This window comes from Lycium ferocissimum, chromosome 7 (genome assembly GCF_029784015.1).
Source record: "Lycium ferocissimum isolate CSIRO_LF1 chromosome 7, AGI_CSIRO_Lferr_CH_V1, whole genome shotgun sequence".
Lineage (NCBI taxonomy): Eukaryota > Viridiplantae > Streptophyta > Magnoliopsida > Solanales > Solanaceae > Lycium > Lycium ferocissimum.
The window spans coordinates 49,683,636-49,689,462 of NC_081348.1; the positions used below are offsets into that span (position 1 = coordinate 49,683,636).

The following is a 5,827-nucleotide window of genomic DNA, read 5'->3' on the forward strand; positions in this document are numbered from 1 at the left end:
ATAAGTTAGCTCCTTTTGAAGTTGGTTGGAATCGATCTCAACAGAGTGTTTTCTCCGGTGCCAAAACTTTCCAGTCCCTCCTGATTTCTGTTACAGTATTAAACAAGTTCAGATTAAGTACACATCCAATATATATAATTAACTTTGCAGTACCTTGAAATAAACAGGCACAGATGATCCTGAAATAAGTTAAATATGATTTCATAGACCAACACACCTAAAGAATCTCCTTATAATGTTTCCAAAATCAATTAATAGTTCCTCATAATTTAAGCATCTGTAAAACTGAAGTTTCGTGTTAGATATATTGCCTGCTATATGCCAATTGGCGAAGATATGAGAAAACCAATTGAGAACATATTCAACATCACTGCATTTCAGGCTCCAGAGGATTGAAGTGAAAAGATGAAAGTTAATTTTTTTCGAGAAAGTGATATTACTCGAGAATATACCTCTCTTTAAGATGTCGAGATGACACAAAAGACTATACAAGTAGTTTTTTAAAGATGTAGAAGCACTGTTTAGGATAACCAACGAAAGCCAACAGATTGAGCTATCAATGCAGGAGAGAAATAACATGAGAAAGAAAATGTTACCCACATTTTCATCTTTTTCTGAAGAATGAGACTTTTCTGGTTTCTTTAAACCAACCAGTGCTCTAATCCATTTGCTTGAGACACCCATGCTATACTAGCTTTGGTTTTACCAACTTGCACCTGAAACAGGAAAGTTCACGAATTTTGTTATTTCGTGAACTAATAAAATCTTAACCACCAATCCAGAAGAAAAGCACGTGATAAGCAACAGGTATCAATTTCTTTTATGATAGTTGCTGTGTAACAGTGTAACGCAATAGATTGGTTAAGTAACTTAAATAGCGGGATGAAGTTATTTAATTCTCAATTCAGAAGCAAACCTGGAATGCTTGAAACTAGAAATCTAGGATGAACTTGGAAAATAATCTAGCTTATCCAAGACGTGAAAACAGTAATGTTATGAAGACAATGCACAAGACCAACAGCCACAATGACAGTATCAGTAAAGTAACTTCCAAAGACGGTTATCAAAAAAAGTAGAGAACAGATCAATAAAATGGTTCTATCTATTAACCAACTTATGATCAGAAAAATTGTGAACATGCTTTGAAGTGACCACTCACCAATATCGTGACCAAAGGTTTCAAAATACCATCTTTTCAATTAGTACTGGAACACGTACATTATATCATTACAACTAAAACAAATCAAATCCAAGCCACTCATTTCTGTTATATTACACCCATTCTCCAGCACAACACAAATCAAATCAAAGTCACTCATTTCCTTCACATATTATACCAACTTCCCAGCAGGCCAGCACATATCAGGTGAGTAATGTACACTAAATCTCATAACTTCGGCAATCCCTTAAGGAATGTTTCAAAAGCTATCCACAGTGCCACACAGTTCTCAACAAGTGTTATCTATAAATTAACTATCTAGCCCAAAGTTCAAAACTTTACTACTATCGAAGCTGAAATCCCCAACACATTACATGTAACTTTCATTTCTCAAGTTTAGGGCCTTCATAAACCAAAATTAAGAAGAACCCACTTCAATTTACAGTACTCTTTACCAAAATATTGACTATTCGCAAGCTAAAAGTAAAGCCAGCACTAGAAACAAGTAAGCCCAACAACAATGTAGATCTTTAGATCACCAACTAGTGAACATTGTTGAATTTACTAAATTCCGATTAAACCAAAAAGGATAAACGAAAAACAGTTTTCTATGGAACACTGTTCACCGGGATAGAAGGCCAGTCTCCTAGCACGACAGAGCACTCTCCGAGGCATGGAATGTCTAATTTCTTGGTCTAACTTCAGCTGTCCCTTAAGGAATGTTTCAACAGATATCCACAATGCCATACATTTCTCAACAAGGGCTGTCTATAAATTAACTATCTAGCCCAAAGTTGCAAGCTTTACTACTATCCAAGATGAACTCCACAACACATGACATGTAACTTCCATTTCCCAAATTTAGGGCCGTCGTAAACCGAAAATAAGAAGAATCCACTTCAATTCACAAAACTCTTTACCAAAACATTGGCTATTTGCAAACTAAAAGTACAACCAGCATTAGAAACAACTAAAACCAACAACCATGCAGATCTTTAGATCACCAATTAGCCAACATTATTGAATTTACCGAACTCCAATTAAACTAAAAAAGATAACCGAGTTTTCTCAACAAGGTATGTATAAGTTAACTATCTAGCTCAAAGTTCCAAACTTTAGTACTATCCAAGCGGAACTCCACAATACATTACATCTAATTTTCATTTCCCAAATTTAGGGCCATCATAAACCGAAAATAAGAAGACCCACTTCAATTTACGATACTTTTTACCAAAATATTGATTAATTGAGAGCTAAAAGTAAAACCAGCATTAGAAACAACTCAACCCCAACAACAATGCAGATCTTTAGATCACCAATTAGCAAACATCGTTGAATTTAATGAACTCTAATTAAACTAAAAAGATAACCGAGTTTTCTCAACAAGGCTATCTATAAGTTAACAATCTAAGCCCAAAAGTTCCAAACTTTACTACTATCCAAGCTGAACTCCACAATAAATTACATGTAACTTCCATTTCCCAAATTTAGGGCCATCATAAACCAAAATTAAGAAGAACCCACTTCAATTTACAGAACTCTTTACCACAATATCGACTATTCGCAAGCTAAAAGTAAAGCCAGCACTAGAAACAACTAAACCCCAACAAAAATGCAGATCTTTAGATCACCAATTGGCGAACATTTTTGAATATACTGAACTCCAATTAAACTAAAAAGGACAACCGAGTTTTCTCAACAAGGGCTGTCTATAAGTTAGCTATCTAGCCCAAAGTTCCAAACTTTAGTATCCAAGCTGAACTCCACAATACATTACATCTAACTTCCATTTCCCAATTTTTTTTTAAGATTAAAATATTAGGACAATCATAAGCTGAAATTAAGAAGAACCCACTTCAATTTACCGAACGTTTTACCACAATATCAACTATTCGCAAGCTAAAAGTATAGCCAGCACTAGAAACAACTAAACCCCAACAATAATGTAGGTCTTTAGATCACCAACGAGCCGAACACTGTTGAATTTACATAACTCCAATTAAACCAAAAAAGATAACCCAAAAAACGGCTTTCCATGGAAAATTGTTCACCGGGATAGCACGCCAGTCTCATAGCACGACAAAGCACTCTCCGAGGACATGGAATGTCTAATTTTTTTGTCTAACTTCAGCAGTCCTTATGGAATGTTTCAACAGACCGTATACTTCTCAACAAGGGCTATCCCTAAATTAAATAACTAGCCAAAATTTCCAAACTTTACTACTATCCAAGCGGAACTCCACAAAATACATTACATGTAACTTTCATTTCCCAAATTTAGGGCCACCGTAAACCGAAAATAGAAGAACCTACTTTAATTCACAAAACTCTTTACCAAAACATTGACTATTTGCAAACTAGAAGTAATACCAGAATTAGAAACAACTAAACCCCAACAACAATGCAGATCTTCAGATCACCAATTGGCCAACATTATTGAATTTACTGAACTCCAATTAAACTAAAAAAGATAACCGAGTTTTCTCAACAAGGGCTATCTATAAGTTAACTATCTAGCCCAAAGTTCCAAACTTTACTACTATCCAAGAAAAACTCCACAATATATTACATGTAACTTCCATTTCCCAAATTTAGTGCCATTATAAACAGAAATTAAGAAGCAATTAACAAAACTTTTTGCCAAAATATTGATTAACTGAGACCTAAAAGTAAAGCCAGCAGAAGAAACAACTAAACCGAACAACAATGCAGATCTTTAGATCACCAATTAGCCCAGACTCTTTACCATTATTGAATGTACTAAACTCCAATTAAACTTAAAAAATAACCAAATTGTCTAAATTGCACATAGACTCTAAATCAAATGTCAATAATGGTTTGCAGCTATTGCACAGAAGCTGGGTTTACACTGTGCGCATCCGAAGGGTAGGCGCTGCAGGTTCCCATGTCATCAAAAAAAAAAAAAAAAAAAAAATTGAAGTCAACCCATTTCGTATCTTACTCAAACTAGCTTCAATAACGAACAATCTTGAAAACCCAAATGACAATTTCGCCAAGTTTTTCCCCAAAACTTTTGTGATAAGAAGTAGTACTATTCTAAGGAGTAAATGCCAGCTAACAAAGATAACCTAGTTTTCTCAACAGGATAATCTATAAATTAACTATCTATCCCAAAGTTCCAAACTTTACTACTATCCAAGCTGAATTCCTCAACACATCACATGTAACTTCCATTTCCCAAAATTAGGGCCATCATAAACAAAAATAAGAAGAACCCACTTCAATTCACAACACTCTTTACCAAAATACTGAATTTGCAAACTAAAAGAAAAACCAGCATTAGAAACAACTAAACCCCAACAATAATGGAGATCTTTAGATCACCAATTAGCCAACATTGTTGAATGCACTAAAATCAAATTAAACTAAAACAAAAATAACCCATTTCTCTAAATTGCACTTAGACCCTGAAAAAAAAAAAAAAAAAAAACCAAGAAAGCGAAAAACACTTACTTTTTTTCTCTTGGGGTTGGTAAGAAATAGATGGATCTATCAAACAGTCAACTGAAACTCAAAATTGAAGTCAACCCAATTCACATCATACTCAATCTTGAAAACCCAAATGCGAATTTCATCAAAAAAAAATTTAGTGATGATAAGAAGTAGTAGTAGTAGTAGTACAAAATTGTAAGTAGCAGCTAAGAATTAAAAACGGTGTCGTTTAATGTGGTGGGGTAAGAGGAGGTGGGCGGTAACGTAACGTCGTTTTCAAAATGCATGAGACACCAAAAGAGTCAATCACGGGATTTTCTTGGTCCCCTACTACACTACTCCTTCACTTCAACTCGGAATAAGAGATAATTAATTTCGGGATTAGATTTGAAGTGAGTTTATTTTACATTTGGCTGGAATAAACTTGTGCTCTAAGTTATTTACCAGAAAAAAAAATTGAGGCATAACTGATTTGAAGATTAGTTATTTCGGGATTATACATGTTATTTTTGTCCATATGGAAGGGTGGTTAGAGTTATCCAGGTGTTTGTAATACATTAATTAGTTATAAGAGAATTTATGTATTATTTTAGTTATGCACGGTTTATTTTATTAAAAGGGTAAAAAATGCCCCTCTATTCTGGAAAAAGGGATAAAAATATCTTTCGGGCTAATTTTGGGTCAAAAATACCCCTTCCGTCATTAAAGTTTTTAAATATACTCCTGTCTTAAGGGAAATCCGCAATATAACCCGATTTCAAATTCAAACCCACTCCATTTAAAACCGACCCAATTACATAAAAAACTCATATGCGATCAATTTGTTCCCAAATCCTACATCTGGACCCACTAGGCACAGGAGCGGGAAACCATATGCGTTTTTTATTTAGTTGAGTCGGTTTTAAATGGAGTGGGTTTAAAAATGAAATCGGATTATGTTGCGAATTTCCGTTAAGATAGGAGTATATTTGAAAACTTTAATGACGAGAGGGTATTTTTGACCCAAAATTAGTTCGGATAATATTTTTAGCCCTTTTCCCAAAGCAGAGGGGCATTTTTGACCCTTTTCCCTTTATTTTATGCAGGTTTAGTTATTCATGTATTAGTTATTTCATGTTTTATCGTGCTTAAAATTATACATACATTTTCCCTCATAACTTATACATGTATTTGTTATGTGGGTTTTGAAATTGCAAACCAAACACTACCAGCTAC

At 34.3% G+C, this 5,827-nt stretch overlaps 1 long non-coding RNA gene across 3 annotated transcripts; it reads right to left on the reverse strand.

Annotated features, from left to right (window-relative positions):
- LOC132065540 (uncharacterized) lies at positions 1 to 4,762 on the reverse strand. 3 transcript variants are annotated; one of them, XR_009416749.1, is made up of 3 exons: positions 4,634 to 4,762; positions 601 to 716; positions 1 to 87 (listed from the first exon to the last, which is right to left on the reverse strand). It is a non-coding gene; the product is annotated as an uncharacterized LOC132065540 (long non-coding RNA). The 3 variants fall into 3 exon arrangements; XR_009416750.1 differs by having other exon boundaries at positions 4,630 to 4,762; XR_009416751.1 differs by lacking the exon at positions 4,634 to 4,762 and adding an exon at positions 1,160 to 4,099.
- Between the last annotated feature and the right edge of the window lie 1,065 nt (positions 4,763 to 5,827).